The sequence below is a fragment of the Aythya marila genome (assembly GCF_965140915.1).
Source record: "Aythya marila genome assembly, chromosome: 1".
Lineage (NCBI taxonomy): Eukaryota > Metazoa > Chordata > Aves > Anseriformes > Anatidae > Aythya > Aythya marila.
This window is the reverse complement of record NC_139042.1, coordinates 173,489,261-173,499,213: the sequence shown is the minus strand read 5'-3', so window position 1 is coordinate 173,499,213 and position 9,953 is coordinate 173,489,261. Positions and strand designations below refer to the sequence as shown.

Here is a 9,953-nt window from a genome sequence, read left to right as displayed (position 1 = left end):
AAATAGACAAGCCTATCAAGTCCTTGTCCTGTTCAACAGCTGTTCAGCAAACTGGAATATACCCAACCCCAGTTCTCTTTCTTTCTTCCTAGATGTAGCCTCAGTTCCTGATAAGCCTATAAAGATCCTATTCATAAAGCTCATGCCAAACAATGTACATGCAATAAAGTTATATATATATAAATAAATAATCCTGATAACCATATTTACTTTTGCAACACCACTTCAACAACTGTAATTACTCTCTATGCTTCTTAGACTACTTTAAATGTTCTGCATAAAGTGCAACCCTACCTGTGTGAGTAGGCATTACGGTAAGGGCTTTAATTATGCAATTATGTGGTTATGTTCTGCAGTTTTCCCCATGAGCCTTTTAGCCTCAAGGATAGGATTTTAGGAGAATTTAGTGGCCATTCTCATTAATATGTTCGTGACATACACAAAAAAGTTGTGTAACTTTTTTTTTTTTTTTTTTGGGGGGGGGAAGAAGAGGGGATTGACTTTTGGAAGGCGAGAAAAGGGGATTGAAGGGAGAGATGACGATTTTCATCAAGAACTCATTGTTGACTGGCCTGTTTGATGAGATGAAGTTCCCATATTTTGGACAACAAGCTCGCTGTGATGTATTTATGTATTTATTTTTTTTTTTTAACGTACAAACTGAGTGTTTCTTTCTGCAACCTCCGCGTGGAACAGCTAGCGATCTCAAACAGCCCCATAACGCCAATTCCTCGGCCCTCCGCGCCCCGGAGGGGCGGAGGACGGGGTGGTGCCGGCCGCGGGGGGGCCGGACCCGACTCGCCGTGCCAGGAGCGAGGTGCACAGCGCGGCACGCGGCCGCAGCCGCCACCCCCGGCGAGGTCGCGGGGCAAGGCTCCGCGACCCGGCGTGGGCAGGTGGCGGGGGGGTGATGCTATCGGGCGGGGGCCGGGCGCTGGCTCGGTGTCGCCGGGCTGGGCGCCGCGCCCCCGCCGGCCCCGCGGAGCCGGGTTGGGCAGCCCGGGAGGCGTCTCCTCGGCAGCCCCCGCCCCACCGCGCCGGTGCCGAAGCGCCTCGGCCGCTCCCCCGCGGCACCCCCGGGATAGCGGCGCCCCGTCGGCCCCGCAGCAGCAGCAGCAGCACCCGGGCCTCCCTCCTCGCGGCTGTGCTGCCGAGGACGCCTCATGGGGGAATAAATAAATTAATAGCCCCGCTCACCCCTCACCCCCCCGCGGCAGCGCGAAAGGGAGCCGGCGGCCGCGGGATTAGATCCAGCCCGAGCTAGAGAGCAGGTAACGTAACCTACCCGCCAGGAGGGAGGAGGAGCAGCGAGGCCGCTGAGGTCGCCCCCGCCGGGGAGGGCTGCGGGGGACGGAGACGGGGCTGCCGCAGCCGGGGGGCGCCGGCGTTGTCGTCGTCCCCCCTCCCAGCCCCCTGGTTCCTCGCGGGAGGGCGGCTGCCCCGCCGCAGTGTCAGTCACACACACGCCCACGAGCCGCCGCCCACGCAGGGACGGGTGGATGGACAGGCAGACAGAAGGACGGACAGATGCGCTGCCCACCCCCCTTCCACCCCGCGGTACCGAAGCATCCGCTGCCAGAGAGACGCCCCTGCGGGCTCCGGGCTCTGACAGCGGTGCCGAGGCCGCGGCTGCGGGGTGGGGGAGCGCAGCCCCGTCCCTCCCCGGCACTGCCGGGCGCGGGGGCAGCGCGGGCGGGCGGGGGGAGCGAAGTGCCGGCGGCGGGGCTGCCCCGTGTGGCGTCATCAGCGCCGTGAGTGAGGGGCCGTGACGTCACAGCGCAGCGGTCGGGGTGACCTTGGGCAGGGGGCTCCGGGCGGACCCCGATGGTGGCCCCCAATGGCCCCGGGTCGGGCTGCTCCGAGCCGCGTAGCGCTGGTGGTGACATCCCCAAAGGCTGCTGGGTTTGGCTGGGGGCCGTGCGGCGAGCTGCCTGCGAGGCTCGTGCCGGAGCAGGGAGGGTGCCCCTTCTCCATCTTTATTTCTCCTTGGCCTCTGTAGCACAGAGGGGACTGTGGCCAGGGGCAGTTGTAGGCTTGTCCCGAGAGAAGAGCATTTCTCCATGCTCACAGTGTTTTCTGTGCCCTGGCTTTGTGGTTGCTGAAGTAGCCCCAACAAGACACTAGAAACAATCATAAAACAGCCCAAGAAGCCGTGCTGTTTGCACTTTGAAGACCAGAGTGTCTCCCGGTGCTCCTGGGAGGGCAGGCTGCCACACAGTTCTGCAGGCCCGCAGCATTCATGTGGATTCCCCGCTGCTTCTTAAGTCAGAGGTGCACAAGAAAATAAACCAAAGTAAAATAACATTTAGAGAGAGCAGTTTTTTCAGGCACCAGTCTGAGCTTTCAGTAAAGAAGAAATGTTATTGAAATTATTCTTGTTTTTCCCCAAAACAGCCTTCTGAGGGATGCTGATGCCTCACGGAAGCATCCATTCCTGTTTCATTGGTCTCTATAATAATCACTCCTGTTTCCATAGTGACATCCACCTGTGGGTCTCACGTTACTTATCAAATGGTAATGAAAGAGGTGCTTGCAGCTTCCATTGCACGAATGGGGCCATAAACTTAACTGCACACCAATCAAGCCAAAAATATATTGCCTCAGCTCTGTCGAGATGAATCATGATAAGAAAGTTAGTCTTCAAGACAGAGTGAGGTAGACTGATATCAAAAGGAAACAGAAAACCGACAAGTAGTTCAATAAAACTGGCGAATGCTTTTATGTATACATTTTAAATCTGCGAATAAAGTATAAACAATTCCCTTCTTATTTTAAAAGACAGTGCTCTCCTCTCTTCTTCCATGCCTACTTTGAATACTGTACGTGAGAATGAGTGCTGAATATATACTCCTTCCACAAAGAGGAAGAAAGTATATTCCAATATTTTCATTATTTGTGCAAGTTATTATAGAACTACGCATATCTGTAATCACTGAGCTAACTTAGTTTGGAACACAGTCCTTTAATGTAAGTGGCTTCAGAGCAAAGCAGCTAATTGTTTTGGATAGGGCAGAGAGTGGTAGCTGGAGGGCTGGAGGTTGTGTGTTTTTTTTTTTTTTTTCTTCTTTTTTTTTCTTGTGGTTGCACTGAGTGATTTTGGTTGATGAATTCAGCACTATTTTTTCAAAATGATAGAGATGTGGGTCTTAGTGGATTGCAGAAAACTAAATTCCTACATTTTATGGATAGGAAGACTTTCGATTACATGCTGATACAACTGATCTGAAGAGGTGTTTTACATGTAAAGTGGTGAAGGAACAGTAGATAGAGACTTTTGGGGCAGACTTTTTTTTTTTTAAATATCCTCTTCAGTATTCGTTGTTTCTTAAGTAAATTATCGTGTCTTCTTTTTATGACATGCAGGTGGTTTTGCTTCCAGTAACTCTGGTTATTATTGGGCCCTTTCCAGTTTAAGGGAAGAGGCTACAGCTCACCTGATTTTTTTCCTATTGCAACATCAGGAGATACTTGTGAAGAGTTGAATTTTTCTTGAGTAGATTCCCGCTTTAGCAAATACAGTATCTGTATACAATTCTGAATTAACTCTATCCCTTAAACTCGCTAGAGTTAATGCTGTCCATGTTATTATTTGAAGATCAAGAAAAAGAAGAATAGTATTTGGTTATACTAATTACCTGTGATATTAAATGAATTTAATGTTTCAAGGTCAGTATGTCTATGAAGAAGTAATTTTCTTTTGATATTTATTAAAAAAAAAAAAAGGGTTAGGTCATTGCAATTAATCGCTGATAGGGAATGTTACTAGTTTCTGTTCCTGTACATGTAATACATATGTGGCCTAAAGTTTGCACAACACCAAGGAAAAGGTTACATAGGAAAACAGGACCTCACTGACCAACTGTTTTATGTATCAAGTGAATGTGAGAAGCAGGCTGCATTCCACATGTGCATCTTAGTCCAAACCTGCATTCCTTGGCTTGTATGTATTTGTGAGCCATTGTGCCAACTTTCATAATTTTATTGTGAACCTTGGAACATTTAAACAAAAGTAATGGGGTTATAGGAGTAAGGGGATAATATCCATGACTTCAGGAGTACAGGCTGTTGGACTTACTGACTGGGGAACACTGCTTAGCTTTACAATCTATTGTGTGCTTGTGTGCTTCCAATATTTTTTATAGCTGTTGTTCTTAAAGTTATAAAGTTAAGTGATCAAAACAACCTTAAGCTTTTATTGAAGAACAAAATTTTAGCTCACCAAATCATGGTGGCTGACAAACACTTTCTTTTTTTTTTCTCCCCTTGCAGTCTCAAGAATTTTAGTTTATAACTTTTATGTCTGGGGGGCGGTGATTCATGATCTCGTTTTGTTGATTATATTTTTGATTTTAGTTTATACAGTAGTGCTAAATAGTTACTTTATTTGTTATCATCAAGGTCAAGTCACCAGTTACTTCCTAATAATTTTTTATTTTTTTTTATTTTTATTTTTTTTATTTATTTATTTTTTTTTTTTTTTTTTTTGATGCTTTCCTGTCTTGTGACACTTGCAGTAATATGTAATCAGGGATGTGCATGAAGAGTGTTTGCTGGGGGAGAAAAAAAAAAGTGAATAACCATTTCCCAAAGGATATTGACATAACTAGGGCAATTAAAAAAGTTCCCCCAAAAGAAAGAGGAAAACTGTTGGAAAAGAATGGGGCCTTATCTTGACACTTCATGGTATATTCTTCCCATTGGTGGCTGTAAGACATAAGATCTTAAGAAAATTGAATTAATCTTAATTAATTAATTAAGCACTTAAGCACTAGAGAATAAACTTAATCCTGAAATTATTATTTATATATATATTTAGGTTTAGCTGCTGATGTGTTTTGTTTTAACTTGGTGTCATAGTTATTCAATGTGAAGTACTGAATGTATTTCAGTTCTACCCAGCAAGAAAGTGGTGTTCTGAATAATGGTGGAAAACTTACAGAATTCTCAAATAACTTTATACAGCAGGAAACTTGTACTGCAAGCCAACTATTGACAAACTGTAGAAAGCCCAAACATTACACGAACAGGAATATTTCAGAGTGGGTGGATGTGACATTCCGTTCATATGGTTACCATGAGAGATAATGACAGTGTGTGATTTTAACAGTTGAAGTATAAACCTCTGCAGACTTGAGTTGCCCAAACACATGCAGGGTTATTTAAATGGTGCTTACTTTCCTCCATTCTCAATACCCCTCAAAAGAGCACTTTCCAGTTGTTTTGACAGTATTTATTTCACTTTTAGCTCTCTTTCAGGTTTTCTTACGGAGGACTCAGCTGTAGGTGATGATCAAGGTGATGATCAATCTGAGAACATTCAGAAAGCACATGCTATGCAGAAGACAGCTCAGAACATCTCCTGTACTCATGGTTTCTCTTATCTTTCTCTATATTTTTAAAGTGTTCTGATCCTTTAGAGTAGCTTTCCACACCTGCTTGCAGACTCCTGCTGTTCCTTCAGGCATGTGCATGTCCCTCCCATCATATGGCCTCAGTGGTAGCAGACTGTTGGCAGCATTCCTGGTTTTGACACACAGGGATAACAAGTATTAGACAGAGTTGTAATTGTGTTCAAAGTGTATTTGGCATCAAAGAACTTTTTCCATTTGCTGTCACTATGATGGTGATAATGATAGTATGATGATGTATGTTGCCTCATGCGTGTGGTCCACGCAACAGAAATTGGTAAAAAGAGTCACAAAACAGCACTACGTAATCCCTAAGCATAGAAGTGATTTTATTTTCAAAGAAATATATTTTTAATTTACATTTTCACATTTATGCTTAACAACATGCTTCCCAGTATAAGAAGCTACCAATCATTTAGATATTCTTGAAGTCTATGGAACAAGCAAAAAGGAGAAAATAAAGGATGAAATCTCAAATTGTTTCAACATCATACTGTGAACTTTCAGGCTTATACTTCTCAGTGCTTGTTTTCCAAATTAAAAAAAATATTGAAAACAAATGTGTACGTTACAGTGAAAAAAACACACATGCAACATGCATATTTTATTTCTTTAAACAAAACTGGATTCTCTTATAGCTTATTTGATTGGTATTGGAGATAAAAAAAAAAATATGTTAGAACTTTTTAACACTAGAAATGAAGTATTTTGTGACCTTTTTTTTCTATTTTCTCGGATAATTGTATAAATATTTGGCAGTGAGGGTTAGAATTTTTGAAGTGACATAGGACTATGTTAGAACTACCGGTTCTAACAGCTTGGGTTCTTAGATACTGCTGCTTTTCTCTGCTGACCACATTGGGAGACAGAAATTGAAAGCCTTAACATGAAGGACATTTAATGTTTTGCAACACTGTTGAATTAAAATGCCATAGGAGTTGCAGTTACTAAATTGGGCTCCTATAGTTTGCATTCTTAATGTGGCCCTCAGGACAAGTTTCAAACAGAAGGGAAAAAAAAACAACTTGATGCAGATAAGCTCCCCATGGGAATGTAGTTGTCTGATTTCTTAACAATTGGAATTGTATCTGCTAAATTATTTGATGATTCTCCTATTGGTGGGTAAGTTCTCCACTAGAATTTACTTACTAGAGTCTCTTCTAGAAGTCAGCTGCTTTTGAGTGCTATGCCTGGGCTGGATTTGGGTCTGAAGCTTGATACTAGACCCCATGTTTTCAGCATCTAACAATGCCTCCTGCTGATGTTAGAAATGGAGACCAAGGAGACATAAACTGTAGCCTGGAACCGATGACTGATTTAAAGTTCAGAAAAAAAATATGCCTGAGACAGAGACTCAACCTGGCTGAGCAAAGAGATTGCGTCTGAGAGCAGGTGGAGAGAACAGAATGGACTGTAGGAGGAAATTGGTGCTGGAGTCTGAAGAAGGCAATGAGCATATCAACCCATTACCAAACACTTTTTTAAGATATACATCTTTGTAGTAATTTGTACATACTATTAAACTAAGGCCTTCCTTTCTGCACTGAGGAATTTTTTGGGATTGTTCACTGTATCACACAGAGGTTCTAACTGGCTGTCTTCCATTAGGCATCCTCTTTCTCTTCCTCTCATCAGCACTATAAAAGGGGACTCGGTAGCCCATGATTAGAAGTCACAACACCAGGTTTTAGGAAGGAGTGACAAAAGCTTGTATATTTTGTGACCTCTAGGTTGTATATTTCAGGAAAATACATAGAAAAGAATATGCCATAATAGCCTGTATGTATAAAGCATGAAGCATGCATTGTATTGCTGAAGAATAATGGGAAAAGAGAACCTTTTCTCTTATTCTTGTGCAGATATAATTATGTTGGCTAGAGGCGTATGGGCTTTTGTTCTCATGTTTTTCTGATACAGTTATCCAAAAAGAGATGTTTTGATATGGTTATGCTGGATAGGAGAGTATTATTTCAATTTAGCTTATTTTCTCATTCATACACAATACTATATTATTATGAGTGCCATACATGGCCTGTTTCAGTTTTAGCTATATTAGAGTAGTAGAAGAGGTTTATAAGCAAAGCTGATGAATGTAAGGGCCAAAATGACATGAGGCTGAAAAATCAAGGAAGGGCACTTAAAACTGACACTTAAACACACTGTGGTATTTTCTGTAACTTATGTTTGGAGATGCACTCAAACAATTCAACAGTACTGCTAAATTGGCAATTCCTCTGTTTCTGTGACTAGTTCTAAATCTTGATCTGCATTCCTTGGTACTATTGCACTGTGTTACTCTTGGTTTGCACACAGTAAGGGTTAAGATACTCTTCTGATTTCTTCTGAAGACTTAGCCTTTTGGATCACTTGCTTTGACTTGCCTTATATTTTTAAATTAAAAATATTTATTTTAATTATTGACAAAATCATAGAATCATAGAATTGGAAGGGACCTTAAAAAAACACCTAGTTCTAGCCTTCCTTCCATGGACAGAGACACCTCCCACCAGACCAGGTTGCTGAAAGCCCCATAAAATCTGACCTTCAACAGTTCCAGGAATGGGGCATCCACAACTTGGCTGAGCAACCTGTTCCAGTGCCTCAACACCCTCTTGAGTGAAAAATTTCTTCCTAAAATCTAATCTAAATCTACCCTCATTTAGTTTAAAGCCATTACTCCTTATCCTAGCATTATACTCCCTGGCAAAGAGTCACTCCCCAGTTTTCTTGTAGGCTCCCTTTAGGTATTGAAAGGCTCCTGTAAGGTTTCCCTGGGGCCTTCTCTTCTCCCTGCTGAACAACCCGAACTCCCTCAGCCTGTCTTCATAGGAGAGGTGCTCCAGCCCCTTGATCAGCTTCATGGCCCTCCTCTGAATTTGTTCTAATACTTCCATGTCTTTCTTGTGCTGCGGGTCCCAGAGCTGAACACAGCACCCCAGGTGAGGTCTCACAAGAGCAGAGCAGAGGGGGAGAATTGCCTCCCTCGACAAGCTGGCCACATTTCTTTTGAGGCAGCCAAGGATACAGTTGGCTTTCTGGGTTGCAGTTGCTGGCTTGTGTTATGTTTCTCATCAACCGACACCCCCAGGTCCTTCTCAGGGCTGCTCTCAATCCATTCTCTACCCAGCCTGTATTTGTGCTTGGGATTGCCCCAGCCCATGTGCAGGACCTTGCACTTGTTCAACTTCCTGAGGTTCGCACAGGCCCACTGCTGAAGCCTGTCCAGGTCCCTCTAGATGGCATCCCTTCCATCCAGTGTGTTGACCACACCACACAGTTTGGTGTCATCAGCAAACCCAACCCCGCTGTCCCTGTCACCGACAAAGAAGTTAAACAACGCTGGTCCCAGTGCTGACCCTTAGGAACACTGCCCATTACCGATCTTCACCTGCATATTGAGCGGTTGACTGCAGCTCTTTGAGTGCAACCATCCAGCTAATTCCTTCCCCATTGAGTGGTCCATCTGTCAAATCAATGTCTCCAGTTTAGAGACATGGATATCATGGGGGACAGTGTTAAATGCTTTGCAGAAGTCCAGATAGATGATGTCAGTTGCTCTTCCCCTATCCACCAATGCTGTAAACCTGTCGTAGAAGGCCAACAGATTTGTCAGGCATGACTGAGGGTATTGACTGCCTTTGGTGAAGCCATGTTGGCAGCCACCAGTCACCTCCTTGTTTTCTGTGTGCCTTAGCATAGTTTTCAGGAGGATCTGCTCCCTGATCTTGCCAGGTACAGAGGTGAGACTGACTGGCCTGTAGTTCCCTGGGTCTTAAGTTTTTCCTTTTTTAAAAATGAGAGTTATGTTTTCCCTCTTCAGCCAGTAGGAACTTCACTGGACTGCTGTAACTTCTCAAATATGATTGACAGTGGCTTAGTAATGTCATCCCCCAGTTCCCTCATGATCCTTGGATGTATCTCTTGGACGTATCCCATTGTGGATACATCCACCCCTGGATGTAACCCATTGACTTGTGCATCTTTAGGTTCCTTAGCTGGTCTTGAACCCAATCTTCTTCAGTGGGCCTGTAGTGTCCCTCTTATCATTTTTTCAGTCCTTGCCTTTGCCTTCTCGGGACCAGGCTGCATGGCTTGAGCTCTTGACAGTGAAGACTGCATACATCATATATCATACATCACTGATGTATCTACAGAAGCCTTTCTTGTAGCCCTTGATATCCCTGGCCAAATTTAATTCTAATAGAGGTTTGGCTTTTCTGTGATGTTCCTTGGCTGCTTGGACAATGTCTCTGTATCCCTCCCAGGCTATCTGTCCACCTTGCTTCTGTAGGCCTCCTTTTTCTGTTTGAATTTGGTCACAAGCTCCTTGTTCATTCTTGCAGGCCTCATGGCATTTTTGCCTGACTTCCTCTTGGTTAGAATGCATCACTCCTGAGCTTGGTGGAGGTGATCCTTGAATATCAACCATCTTTCTTGGGCATCTCTTCAATCCAGGGCTTTGTCCCATGATACTCTACTAAGCGGATCCCTTAGGAGGGCAAAGTCTGCTCTCCCAAAGTCGAATCTCCCAATGAGATTCAGCAT

The 9,953-nt window shown here is 44.0% G+C and overlaps 1 protein-coding gene across 1 annotated transcript in view; it reads left to right on the top strand.

Annotated features, from left to right (window-relative positions):
• Nucleotides 1-347: 347 nt before the first annotated feature.
• SLC16A7 (solute carrier family 16 member 7) overlaps nucleotides 348-9,953 on the top strand; it is an 86,632-nt gene continuing 77,026 nt past the window's right edge. Inside the window, exon 1 of the mRNA XM_082772448.1 lies at nucleotides 348-1,271. The gene's annotated coding sequence lies outside the window, so the exon portion shown is untranslated. The remainder of the gene's footprint in view (nucleotides 1,272-9,953) is intronic.